The sequence below is a fragment of the Eucyclogobius newberryi genome, unplaced genomic scaffold, assembly GCF_026437365.1.
Source record: "Eucyclogobius newberryi isolate DKJ021-1_F unplaced genomic scaffold, fEucNew1.0.hap1 SCAF_1, whole genome shotgun sequence".
Classification (NCBI taxonomy): Eukaryota; Metazoa; Chordata; class Actinopteri; order Gobiiformes; family Gobiidae; genus Eucyclogobius; species Eucyclogobius newberryi.
The window spans coordinates 52009665-52023576 of NW_027315723.1; the positions used below are offsets into that span (position 1 = coordinate 52009665).

General features: G+C 46.8%; 3 non-coding genes across 3 annotated transcripts; 1 reads left to right on the top strand and 2 right to left on the bottom strand.

Moving 5' to 3' along the window:
• The first annotated feature begins 10741 nt into the window (after positions 1-10741).
• trnad-guc (transfer RNA aspartic acid (anticodon GUC)) lies at positions 10742-10813 on the top strand. The gene has a single exon. It is a non-coding gene; the product is annotated as a tRNA-Asp (tRNA).
• Positions 10814-11277: 464 nt separating this feature from the next.
• Positions 11278-11348, bottom strand: trnag-gcc (transfer RNA glycine (anticodon GCC)). The gene has a single exon. It is a non-coding gene; the product is annotated as a tRNA-Gly (tRNA).
• A 334-nt stretch (positions 11349-11682) lies between these two features.
• trnak-cuu (transfer RNA lysine (anticodon CUU)) lies at positions 11683-11755 on the bottom strand. The gene has a single exon. It is a non-coding gene; the product is annotated as a tRNA-Lys (tRNA).
• Between the last annotated feature and the right edge of the window lie 2157 nt (positions 11756-13912).

The following is a 13912-nucleotide window of genomic DNA, read 5'->3' on the forward strand; positions in this document are numbered from 1 at the left end:
ACTGAGGCAGTTTATCATCAATTTCTCTCAGGCGTAAATTCCTCAACTTTTTTTGTGATGCTTCATATGATATAACATGTCCCCTCATAACCGCCTTGAAAGTCTCCCACAACAGAGTCGGAAGTGTCCGGTGTATCATTAGTAAGTCAAAATTCCTCTATTTTGCCAGAGACATATTTACAAAAAGCTGTGTCATTGAGTGAATGTGGTTGGAGTCTCGTAGGTTAAAGTCAAAAACAACCCTGGTGGGAGCGTGATCTGAAATAAGAATGTTATGATATTTACTGTCAATCACATTTGGCAAAAGTTTAGAGTCTAACAGAAAAAAAATCAATTCTTGAGTACGACTTGTGTAATTTAGAGAAAAAAGAATCATCTCTATCGGTCGGGTGTTGCAAGCGCCAGATGTCCACCAAATTAGTAGAAGAAATAAGATTTTTCAAAGTAACTGTAGCGTTAGATGGGCCAGGCTGTTTTTAGAGGACCTGTCCAAATGCCAATCCAAAACTAAATCGACATCTCCAGCAATAATTAAGGTAGTGCTCGCAAGGTCAGGTAGTTGGTTGAAAATGTTACAAAAAAAGCCTGCGTCGTCTACATTGGGGCCATAGATGTTAACCAGTGTTACATGGATAGAGTAAAGCCTGCCAATTACAATCAAAAATCTTCCATTGGTGTCACTGATAGTCTTAATATGATCGAAAGGAATGTTCTTTTTAACGATAATGGCTACTCCTCGTGCCTTACTTGAAAACGTAGATTGAAATATTTGTCCTGCCCAATTACATTTTAACCGGGCTTGTTCCGATGGTCTAATGTGCGTTTCTTGTAGAAAAGAAACCTCAGGGGACAAGGATTTCAAATGAGCAAACACTTTGGTCCGTTTAATATGATGACACATGCCCAGGAGTGTGAGAGGTTTTTCTGCTCGTAACAGAGACGTTATTTGATTACTTGGTTAACAGATCCGCCGCACTTAAGATTATTGATTTCTAATTTATATATATTTTGAATTTTTTTTATAAACAACGCAAAATAGCATTCAATGAAACATAAGAAGCGGTATTAAGTCAAAAAATAAAAGAGCGTGAAGCAATTTTTCACCAAAATCCAGCGAAAAACATGCAGATCTGGTGACTGCTCACAAGTCCCAAGGTTCACAAGTACCAAGTCCGAAGGCTTACTAGTCCGAAGGCTCACAAGTCCGGAGGCACACAAGTCCGAAGGCTTACTAGTCCGAAGGCTCACTAGCTCACTAGTCCGAAGGCTCACAAGTACTGTACAAAAGGCTCCGCAGCCCCTGGGTTTCTTTGCTCTTGTCAGGCTGAGAAATAGATTTTCAAAGTTAGGGGCAAGGGGGGCCCCCTACCTAAAAAAGTTAGGGGCCCCCCAGCAATTTCAGGGGCCCACAAGCGCGCACGGCATCGCGGCGTCATAAGAACAAGATTAATTTGTTGTTTTAAACCTGGTTATTAGCATGTAAAACAATTTAAAGTACTTTTATTTGATATGAAGGAAGAGCACAAATAGTGAATCATATAAACCAGAGATCATGATCATTTAATACTGTTTAATTTAATATAATGTTTCTTGGATACAAAATAAATACTGTTTACAACATTTGACACAAGGAGATCTTCTATGTTCTGCAGCAGGAATAATAAAATCACAGTCTACAAAATAACCCGGTACAGACACAGCGAGGAGATCTTATATGTTTTATAATAAATATTCTGAATCATAATCTTCTTGTCAGGGAACAAATCAAGTATCAATATTGTTAAAATAGTAGCTTGTAAGTAGAGCTGGGTCTCGATTCAAATTTCAAGAATCGATTCGATTCCGATTTTTACGTTTCAAAATCGTTTTTTTCCGATTTTCTTAGATTCGATTTGATCCGATTTCGATTGGATCCGGGGGTTAATGTTATTAAAAATGAAAAATGTATTGGAACCGTTTCCTTCACTTCATGACTGTGTAGAGAAGCAACATATTAAAACTAGTATTATATCAATATGAAACAGCAAATCTTACAAGTATTGTAGTTACTGATGGAAGATGATGAAAAGCTTAAAGGAGCCATAACATGCTTTTTTTCACGTTTCGTAGTCTATCCTAAGTGTATAATTGATAATAATAAGTGTTGTGCAACACACTTAACATAATAGTTAAGAAATATCACCCAGACCTTGGACCCGCTCACCAACCCGGAAATGCAGACGGCTTGGTTTGATATTCGCCCCCACCCTTGTGAAGAGCCATCTGGCTCCCCCGCCCAACCCGTGACGTAGTCTCAGAGCGCGTGTGTGCCCCGCCCAACCCGTGACGTAGTCTCAGAGCGCGTGTGTGCCCCGCCCACCCGTGACGTAGTGTTTGCCTCTACAGCTGTCTGCTCCTGCCGCACGACTGAGTGAGAAACGATAGAACTTCAGATCAACACTACTTTGAGCCTAAATAAATCTGGTGTTTATTCTACAGCGTGCGCAGAACAGATATATATATTTTATATAACCCTATATATATATATATATATATATATATATATATATATATATATATATATAAGTCTTATGTCCATCGCGCTCTTATTTCCTGGTTTTTCGGTATCGGATAGAACTTCTCTCCGTTTATTTTCCCGGTTGCTGCATCAACTGCCACATAAACCTTCACCATTGTGATAATAGTAAGAGTGCGATATCATTCATGAAGTTTTGGGCCTCTTTGAGCCGTGTTTCCTCGTAAATCGAAGCAGAAAAACTCTGGAATGGGCTTGTAGGGAGACAGCAGCGCGGAGCCGGGGGGAAGAGGGCGGGAGGCGAGAGGGGATGGTGACACGTTCTTGCCCTTATGACACGGTCTTGCCCCACCGCCCGTCAGTTTGGAGATTGGAGGAAAGGAGATAGTCTGTACTAAAGCTAAACACTGCGGGAATCAATAAAAAAAAACACTCTGGACATTTATGAAGCACAAATAGCAATGTAAGAAGGTTAAAAGCTCTGAAAAGTCGATTTTGCATGTTATGGGACCTTTAAGGGTCAATCTACCTTCAAGAAAGATGATTCAGGACAATAAATGGAGGACATCATTGAGGAGACGACATCTGCAACAGTGGATTCTACTGGGACACTAACCACTGCAATATTATTATGATTGAAAATAATGAAGAATTCACCCAAAAGCGGTTGCTACCAAAAGCATTTTTATTTTAAAACTGCCAGTACTGAAACTGGAAGAATCAAATGTAAAAGTTGAGCATTTTTCAAACTCACAAAGGACAATAAAAGATAAAAATATAACCAACGTGTTTGTAGCTCAGGTGCCTGTTTATGGCCCTGCATGAAGACATCATGGTCAAAACTTTAAAGTGCGAACATAAGAACAGAACATTTTAAACAGTAAATTAAACGGAAAGTGACACTGGATACACTGCCCTTCTGTCAATTGCCATCACTGGGGCAGAGAAAGATTTTTCTGCAGGAACAGGAGCTGATTTACATGCACTGGAGTGAGGCAGCTTCTTTTTGCTGTGACAATATTGCCTGTGGTGGAAAAAGGCCTTTCAGATGCCGCACTGGTGCCAGGGACACAGAGATATCGCTTTACCATCTGAGCCAAAAAGGGAAATTGATCCTCATTCTCTCTCCACCAGGTGAGAGGATTGTCATGCAGTCCCGCAGGTCTCCAGTAGGATCTCATCTTCTGCCTTCTCTGTTGGATTTTGGTGCTGCCTCCTCCTCTTTGAAGGCCTCCTCGAGGAGACACTCCAAGGCACTGGATGACACGGGGTCAGGTTCAGGGGGCTCAGGGGGTTCAGGAGGTTCAGGGGGCTCAGGGGGTTCAGGAGGTTCAGGGGGCTCAGGGGGCTCAGGAGGTTCAGGGGGCTCAGGGGGCTCAGGAGGTTGGGGTGCCACATTCTCCTCTCCATCAGCATCACCGCTCTGTGAGAGAGAGTAGAGAGAACATGTACATACAGAGCTGTGTCAGTAAGAGAGCTTCATATTTTTCACTGGGGTTCTGCTTCTTTCATATTACGTACAGCATTACAGCTTTATTCAGGGCAACATAGCAAATTACTGAGTGTGGTGGAATGTAGCCTACAGCAGTATACAATTAGTACAAAATAAATTATTCAATTACAATTCATCTTGTTACTTACATTAGATGCGTTTTCTAGGTAACTGACTGCTTCAGTCCTGAGCGTGGAAAAGGTGCTCTCTCGCTCCTCTTCATTGGCTGTGAAGCGTGGATCAATAGCGGATCCTTCTGGTTCACAGAAGGAAATGTACATTTCACACATAATTCAATCTGTGCCATCACAGGACAATTTACATTAGGTTTCCTTTAATTTAACACACACACACACACACACACACACACACACACGGTTTACCTCGTTTGCAGCTTTTTCGTTATCTCCTCTTCATCTCCTTAATAAGCCTGGAGTCCTCTGGCTGCCTCGTCATCTTCATGATGAGCAGAGAATGCAGAGGTGCAATTACTGACAGCGTTGGAGTCTTCTCCTCCGACATCACCTGCGTCGCTCCTTTCATGGGTTTTAAAGCTTTAACCACATCCTCCGCATCTGTGATATCGTCCTCCTTCAAAGTGCAGAGGTCTCTCTCATTACGGCGAACCTCGGGGGAGAGCAGAGGGCGGCAGATAGCGCAGGCTGCAGCTCGAGAAATCTCTCCAGCATTTCAAGTGCACTATTCCATCTGGTTATCACATCAATTGTTAGTTTGTGCTGTTGGAGTTGAAGTAGTTTCTGTTTTTCTTTGGGGACGCGGGTGGCTGTGGTGCTGCGATGAAAACACTTTGCAATGCGTCTCACTCTCAGAAGCAGGCGTGCGACATTTGGGAGTTTCAGGGCGGCTTGTGAGGCGAGGTTGATTATATGTGCCAACGTGCGTTAGCCCCATGATCCCAACAGCACGCACCATGTTGAAGGCATTGTCTGTTACGATAGCCGGATCTGTGCTCATCAGCCCCCATTCTTCAAGCGCACCTGTCAGCGTCTCGGCCAGGCTGGTTGAGCGGTGGTCCGTTTGCACTTCGGTTGTCTGTAGCACATATGAGGTCAAATTCCAATCGCCGTCAATAAAGTGTGTGGTGACACTCATGTACGACTCCGTAGCTACAGATGTCCACGAGTCAGTGGTAACACCCCCTCTGCTGACTGAATGTGTGTCTTTCTCCCTCACGGACGGGTACATGTTTGGTATCACATCTTCTGAGATTCGCTTGCGAGACACCATTTTGTAATGAGGTTCCGCTAACGTTACCATCTCTGTCCGACGTCATGATTGTTTTCGAGTTATTTTTAGACCGAGCGCGCCTGCGTGAGTTTAGTGACGCGGCGGGGGTAAAAGTTCACTGAGGGAAATGTAAAAAATTATTTAAATTTTTTTTTTAAATCGATCTTTGGACGTACGAAACGATAATCGGTCATTAATATGCAAATTGATTAAAAATTGGAAAATCGATTTTTTCAACCCAGCTCTACTTGTAAGAGTTCTGTTAAATACCAAAGCTTGTCAAATAAATACCTGTGCCATGTTTCCCTTTTGAGGAAAGGCCAAACACACCGTGCAGTACAATAATCCTGCTCCTGTCAGACTGATGCAGGGGACAGGTGTGTCCTCTGCTCCTGTCAGACTGATGCAGGGGACAGGTGTGTCCTCTGCTCCTGTCAGACTGATGCAGGGGACAGGTGTGTCCTCTGCTCCTGTCAGACTGATGCAGGGGACAGGTGTGTCCTCTGCTCCTGTCAGACTGATGCAGGGGACAGGTGTGTCCTCTGCTCCTGTCAGACTGATGCAGGGGACAGGTGTGTCCTCTGCTCCTGTCAGACTGATGCAGGGGACAGGTGTGTCCTCTGCTCCTGTCAGACTGATGCAGGGGACAGGTGTGTCCTCTGCTCCTGTCAGACTGATGCAGGGGACAGGTGTGTCCCACCACTCCATATATTGTCTGTCCCTTTCAGTCTTTTCATAATCTTTTTTTTTTTTTCCTTCTGTTCTTCTGTAACTTTTTGTCTTTTGGGTGGTGGGGGTTTTCCCCCCGTCAAGGTACGTCCACATCGACACAGTTTTTGTTGTAAATTTACTCAGTCCACTATTCAGTCTTCACTTTTGCCGGAAAATTACACCGGGCATTTCCGAGGAGACACAACCGCAACACGAACGCAGCGGCCAATCAGAAGCCCGCTTTCACGAACCCCGCTCGGCCAATGAGAAGCGAGAAGACTGCGAAGTGGGCATGTCTGTCAAAACGAAACTTAAGGGATGAAAATGCCCCGAATATGGCCAAATTACTAGTTAATCTTGATTTTAGATACAGGGGCACGGCGGGCCCCCTCCTAATTCAAACCGAGGGCCCGCCGGAGATTTGACTGCTTGCGGGCCCCGGGCCCCCGTCTATTTCGCGGCCTGCTTGTAGTTCATGGGGTGACCACTAGCTCCGGCACCTCAGGGTGTCTTATGACATCACTGCATTCCATCCTTTGTTCTTTCGCTCCTGCATCACCGAGTGCCTTATGTCACCGGCGTTCTGCCCTTTGTTCTTCCTTTGCTTGATGACATAGCAGCTACATTCCATCTTTGTTCCTTTGGTCCTGTGGCGAGGTATATAAGAGGAGGAACATGTATGTCTGTGACTTGTTTATTGGGTACATGTGCTATAGCGTCAGGCCATGTGTTCCCCCGCCTATGCGTTGCTTGCAGCGGTCTGCAGAGGGAAGCAAAGATGTGGTAAATGTGCAGGAGATCATGAGTATGGGAAGTGTGACGTAGGAGCAAAACTGAAGTGCTGTAACTGTGGGGAAGAACATAGCTCTGCCTTCGGGGGAGGCAAGTTTAGCAAAAGAGCTGCTGAGGTGCAGAAAATTAAGATCTCTCAAGGTATATCCTATGCAGATGCAGTCAAGAAAGTGTCAAGCAACGAGGTTAAAGTAAATACAGTGAGAGGAGCCAGCGCTGCTCCCAAGAAGTGTGAAGGTCCCAAGTGTGCAGGTTCCAGGATGAATGAGAATACCTTGGTTGTGGACAGAGAGGATTTTGTACTCTTTATGGTGGATGTTGTAAACTGTGCTGCTCAGACTCAAAGCAGAACTGAAAGGATCAGGATCATTGCTAAAGCTGCAGGAAGATTCCTTGGAACAAAAGAGCTTGATTGGGCAGATATAGAAAACAGGCTAAAGGCACTAAATGGGAGTCGAAGTGATGGAGTTTCTACTTTTGGGGAATCAGAGTGATTAGACTGAAGATCTGGAGGTGGGGGCGGTCTCCTGTCCCCGCCCAGTCCCGTAGATGCACGGCTGCCAAGCAACGACATGAGTGGATATATCAAAGCCTAAAGAATGAAGCCTAAAGAATAAAGCTGTACGGCGGAAGCACCGAACATCAAAGAAGGAGAGGAAGATAATAATAATACCTTTTATTTATATAGCGCTTTTCAGTGACCCAAAGACGCTTTGACATATACAAAGAGGGGGGGGGGGGGTATTTACAGACAAGGGGGGACAGCACGTACAATACACAGTGAAAAAAGAACAGATAAAGATAAGCAAGACAGAAGAAGTAGAAAGAAAAAGATGGGGATGTAACGGGGTAGAAGTGTAGACAGAGGTCATGTTTTCAGGCGGGATTTAAATGTTGTGAGTGAGGGAGAGTGGAAGAAGAGTCAGTCCTAGAATGAAGCCGGTCAGACTCTGGAAATGAAGTCTGAAGAATAAAGTCTGGCGGTAATGTAACACTTGAATGCAACCGCCATAAAACAAAAACAACAACAACAACAACAGCATCCTGCATCCTTTCCGATCATCCATCCTGGCCTCAAGTAGTGCTCTGGCCGGCACTCCCGAGCAGTGACTTCTACAAACCAGAACCAGCACCGTACAGTCCACCCAGTCCGGAGTTACCTCTCTAACAAGTACCAAGTTCGAAGGCTCACAAGTGTGAAGGCTCAATAATATAAGATAAGATATTCCTTTATGGTCCCGCATGGGGAAACTTCATTGTTGCAACGCAGGTAGATCCAGAGGTAGATACAGAAGAAAAGAACAGATCACTTATAGGAAGTTCGAAAAACACTTTCAGTAGAAGATCTCCTATAAACAAAAACTCCCATTTCCCAACAAGGGATGGAGGGGAAAATAATAAAGATAAAAATAAATAAATACATAAATACCATTGCATGTGTCACGACAGTAATTGCACATGAATATGTGTCACGACAAGGACAGTGCCCTGGGGCGCCCCCACACTGCAGGTCCCCCACACTGCAGGTCCCCACACTGCAGGTCCCCACACTGCAGGTCCGAGTGTCAGACACACAGTCCTGGGCTCTCACAAACTGGGGTCGGTCTGTGAGGTAGTCCAGGATCCACTCTGCAGGTTGTACTCCACACCAGCCGTCTCCAGCTTGTCCCTCAGGAGCTGATGGTGTTGAAGGCGCTGGAGAGATGAAAGAACAGGATCCTCACAGAGCTGCCAGGCTTCTCCAGGTGAGAGAGAGAGAGCGGTGCAGCAGGAGATGACGGCGTCCTCCACTCCGATGTCAGGACGTATACAAACTGCAGCGGGTCCATGGCTGAGCTCACTGTGGAGCGGAGGTGGTCCAGGACCAGCTCCAGTGTCTTCATCAGGACGTGAGAGCCACCGGCCTGAAGCTGTTGAGGTCTTTGGGGCGCGATGTCTTGGGCACAGGTACCAGACAGGAGTTTCACAGTAGGAGTTCGAAGGCACACTAGTCCAAAGGCTCGTAAGTACGAAGGCTCACAAGTACCAAGTCCGAAGGCTCAGTAGTACGGAGGTTCACAAATCTGATTCTATAAAGTGCCCGTGCTGCTGCTTCACCGGCGCCGTCTCCTTTCACCGCCGCTAGAAGCCACAGACGCCGCGGGCGTGTCGGCGAAGCGCCAGGTAAATCCTAAAGTCACTGTATCGTGCTATTGTCCATTTGATGCAGGAGTCAGTTTGATCCTGTCAGTTACTGTGGCAGTGATAAACTAGATCTGAGGGAAAAGTTACAGTTCAATCTGCTCAGAGCAAAGGGGAGAGCAGGGGCTGTACAAGGGGGGGAGAGCAGGGGCGGTACAGGGGGGGAGCAGGGGCGGTACAAGGGGGGGAGCAGGGGCGGTACAGGGGGGGAGCAGGGGCGGTACAAGGGGGGGAGTGCAGGGGCGGTACGACGGGGGGAGTGCAGGGGCGGTACAAGGGGGGGAGAGCAGGGGCGGTACAAGGGGAGGAGAGCAGGGCCGGTACAAAGGGGGGTGCAGGGGCGGTACAAGGGGGGGAGAGCAGGGTCAGAGCAAGGGGGGAGAGCGGGGGTGGTAAGAAGGGAGGGAGTGCGGGGGCGGTACAAGGGAGGGGTAGTGCAGGTGCGGTACAAGGGGGGGAGTTCAGGGGCGGCGGTACATGGGGGGAGTGCAGGGGTGGTACGAAGGGGGGTGCAGGGGCGGTACAAGGGGGGGAGTGCAGTGGCGGTACAAGGGGGGTGCAGGGGCGGTACAACGGGGGGAGTGCAGGGGCGGTACGAAGGGGGGGAGTGCAGGGGCGGTACAAGGGGGGGAGTGCAGGGGCGGTAGGAGGGGGGTGCAGGGGCGGTACGACGGGGGGAGTGCAGGGGCGGTATGAAGGGGGGGAGTGCAGGGGCGGTACGAAGAGTGCAGGGGCGGTAAAAGGGGGGAGAGCAAGGGCGGTACAAGAGGGGAGAGCAGGGGCGGTACAAGGGGGGGATAGCAGAGGCGGTACAAAGGGGGAGAGCAGGGGCGGTACAAGGGGGGAGAGCAGGGGCGGTAAGAAGGGAGGGAGTGCGGGGGCGGTACAAGGGGGGGGGGTTCAGGGGCGGCGGTACATGGGGGGAGTGCAGGGGTGGTACGAAGGGGGGAGTGCAGGGGCGGTACAAAGGGGGGAGTGCAGGGGCGGTACAAGGGGGGGAGTTCAGGGGCGGTACAAGGGGGGGAGTTCAGGGGCGGCGGTACAAGGGGGGAGTGCAGGGGCGGAACGAAGGGGGGAGTGCAGGGGCGGTACGAAGGGAGGGAGTGGGGGGGCGGTACGAAGGGGGGAGTGCAGGGGCGGTACAAAGGGGGGAGTGCAGGGGCGGTACAAAGGGGGGGTGCAGGGGCGGTACAAGGGGGGGAGTGCAGGGGCGGTACAAGGGGGGTTGCAGGGGCGGTACAAGGGGGGGTGCAGGGGCGGTACAAGGGGGGGTGCAGGGGCGGTACGACGGGGGGAGTGCAGGGGCGGTACGAAGGGGGGGGTGCAGGGGCGGTACGAAGGGGGGAGTGCAGGGGCGGTACAAGGGGGGAGTGCAGGGGCGGTACAAGGGGGGGAGTGCAGGGGCGGTACAAGGGGGGTGCAGGGGCGGTACGACGGGGGGAGTGCAGGGGCTGTACGAAGGGGGGGAGTGCAGGGGCGGTACGAAGGGGGGGAGTGCAGGGGCGGTACGAAGGGGGGAGTGCAGGGGCGGTACAAAGGGGGGGAGTGCAGGGGCGGTACGAAGGGGGGGAGTGCAGGGGCGGTACAAAGGGGGGGGGAGCAGGGGCGGTAAAAGGGGGGAGAGCAGGGGCGGTACAAGGGGGGGAGTGCAGGGGCAAGAAAAAGGAACAAACTCAAAGCAACTTGAGTCATAGCACCTCCCAACTGCAGCTATGATGATCCCGTCACCTCACATCTTTGTGCATCTTTTACATATGGTGAAGTAACCAATAAAGCAAGCTCCAAAAGACAATACAAACATCTCCTCGTTAGTATAGTGGTAAGTATCCCCGCCTGTCACGCGGGAGACCGGGGTTCGATTCCCCGACGGGGAGTGCATTACTTTTCACAAACTAAAACAATCAGCAGACAATTGATTTTTTTTCCTGATCTTAAAAAAATATAATTCATAAATAATTGTAAATAGAACAAATCAAATGCATTTTAGGGGTAAAACGGTTCAGGAATGTGCATAGACTTGCTGTAAATAAGAGTGTTTACTTTACCACTATGATAAGTATTATTTTGTCTCATGTTAGCTTATTTTTATCTTCTTATTTTTTTTATTTTTTCTCAATTTCCTATTAAGAATATGAGAGGTTCTGTACATATAAAAAAAACTCTTATAAAACAAAACTCCTATTAAGAGTGTTATCTTCTGCGTCTACTTGCGTTGCAACACTGAAATTTCCCCATGTGTGGACAATAAAGGCAAATCTTTTTCTTTTTTTTTTGAGCAAAATGAGGTTTGAGTTCTTTACTATCACACAATCATTACTGAACGTGCCAAAAGTCATGCTGCATTGGCCGGGAATCGAACCCGGGCCTCCCGCGTGGCAGGCGAGAATTCTACCACTGAACCACCAATGCGCCGGTGACATGCTCCAAGGGGGCGGGGCTTATAAAGCAAACACCGATGTGGAGACTGGATCGATAAGAACACTAGAAATGATAAAGTAATGATAAATAAACACGATTAATCTTGGAATTGATATTTATCTTGTGGTAATCTACGTGTGGGCTCTCACTTCAGACACTTCAGAGCTCTCACTTCAGACAAAAATGAATGAGTCTCGCAAATGGAGGTTTTCTGCTTTACCTAAAAGCGCTTTACGTTGTAACGATGTGTGATGTCACAATCCTGAGCTGTTTTAAAAGATCTAGAATCGACAGGACTGATACTGGGAAAAATAAAAAAAACTTGCGCCCAACGTGGGGCTCGAACCCACGACCCTGAGATTAAGAGTCTCATGCTCTACCGACTGAGCTAGCCGGGCTTAGTGCTGCTCACGCAGGGTTGTGTTTTTATAGTGGCACAACACAGAAGTACTATATGACTGTGTACCAGAAGTACTACGTATGACTGTGTACCAGAAGTACTACGTATGACTGTGTACCAGAAGTACTATGTATGACTGTGTACCAGAAGTACTATGTATGACTGTGTACCAGAAGTACTATGTATGACTGTGTACCTGAAGTACTGTGTATGACTGTGTACCAGAAGTACTATGTATGACAGTGTACCAGAAGTACTATGTATGACTGTGTACCAGAAGTACTATGTATGACTGTGTACCAGAAGTACTATGTATGACTGTGTACCAGAAGTACTGTGTATGACTGTGTACCAGAAGTACTACGTATGACTGTGTACCAGAAGTAATACGTATGACTGTGTACCAGAAGTACTATGTATGACTGTGTACCAGAAGTACTATGTATGACTGTGTACCAGAAGTACTATGTATGACTGTGTACCAGAAGTACTACGTATGACTGTGTACCAGAAGTACTACGTATGACTGTGTACCAGAAGTACTATGTATGACTGTGTACCAGAAGTACTATGTATGACTGTGTACCAGAAGTACTATGTATGACAGTGTACCAGAAGTACTATGTATGACTGTGTACCAGAAGTACTATGTATGACTGTGTACCAGAAGTAATACGTATGACTGTGTACCAGAAGTACTACGTATGACTGTGTACCAGAAGTACTACGTATGACTGTGTACCAGAAGTACTATGTATGACTGTGTACCAGAAGTACTATGTATGACTGTACCAGAAGTACTATGTATGACTGTGTACCAGAAGTACTATGTATGACTGTGTACCTGAAGTACTGTGTATGACTGTGTACCAGAAGTACTATGTATGACAGTGTACCAGAAGTACTATGTATGACTGTGTACCAGAAGTACTATGTATGACTGTGTACCAGAAGTACTATGTATGACTGTGTACCAGAAGTACTGTGTATGACTGTGTACCAGAAGTACTACGTATGACTGTGTACCAGAAGTAATACGTATGACTGTGTACCAGAAGTACTATGTATGACTGTGTACCAGAAGTACTATGTATGACTGTGTACCAGAAGTACTATGTATGACTGTGTACCAGAAGTACTATGTATGACTGTGTACCAGAAGTACTATGTATGACTGTGTACCAGAAGTACTATGTATGACTGTGTACCTGAAGTACTGTGTATGACTGTGTACCAGAAGTACTATGTATGACAGTGTACCAGAAGTACTATGTATGACTGTGTACCAGAAGTACTATGTATGACTGTGTACCAGAAGTACTATGTATGACTGTGTACCAGAAGTACTGTGTATGACTGTGTACCAGAAGTACTATGTATGACTGTGTACCAGAAGTACTGTGTATGACTGTGTACCAGAAGTACTACGTATGACTGTGTACCAGAAGTACTATGTATGACTGTGTACCAGAAGTACTATGTATGACTGTGTACCAGAAGTACTATGTATGACTGTGTACCAGAAGTACTATGTATGACTGTGTACCAGAAGTACTATGTATGACAGTGTACCAGAAGTACTATGTATGACTGTGTACCAGAAGTACTATGTATGACTGTGTACCAGAAGTAATACGTATGACTGTGTACCAGAAGTACTACGTATGACTGTGTACCAGAAGTACTACGTATGACTGTGTACCAGAAGTACTGTGTATGACTGTGTACCAGAAGTACTATGTATGACTGTGTACCAGAAGTACTATGTATGACTGTGTACCTGAAGTACTGTGTATGACTGTGTACCAGAAGTACTATGTATGACAGTGTACCAGAAGTACTATGTATGACTGTGTACCAGAAGTACTATGTATGACTGTGTACCAGAAGTACTATGTATGACTGTGTACCAGAAGTACTGTGTATGACTGTGTACCAGAAGTACTACGTATGACTGTGTACCAGAAGTAATACGTATGACTGTGTACCAGAAGTACTATGTATGACTGTGTACCAGAAGTACTATGTATGACTGTGTACCAGAAGTACTATGTATGACTGTGTACCAGAAGTACTATGTATGACTGTGTACCAGAAGTACTATGTATGACTGTGTACCAGAAGTACTACGTATGACAGTGTACCAGAAGTACTA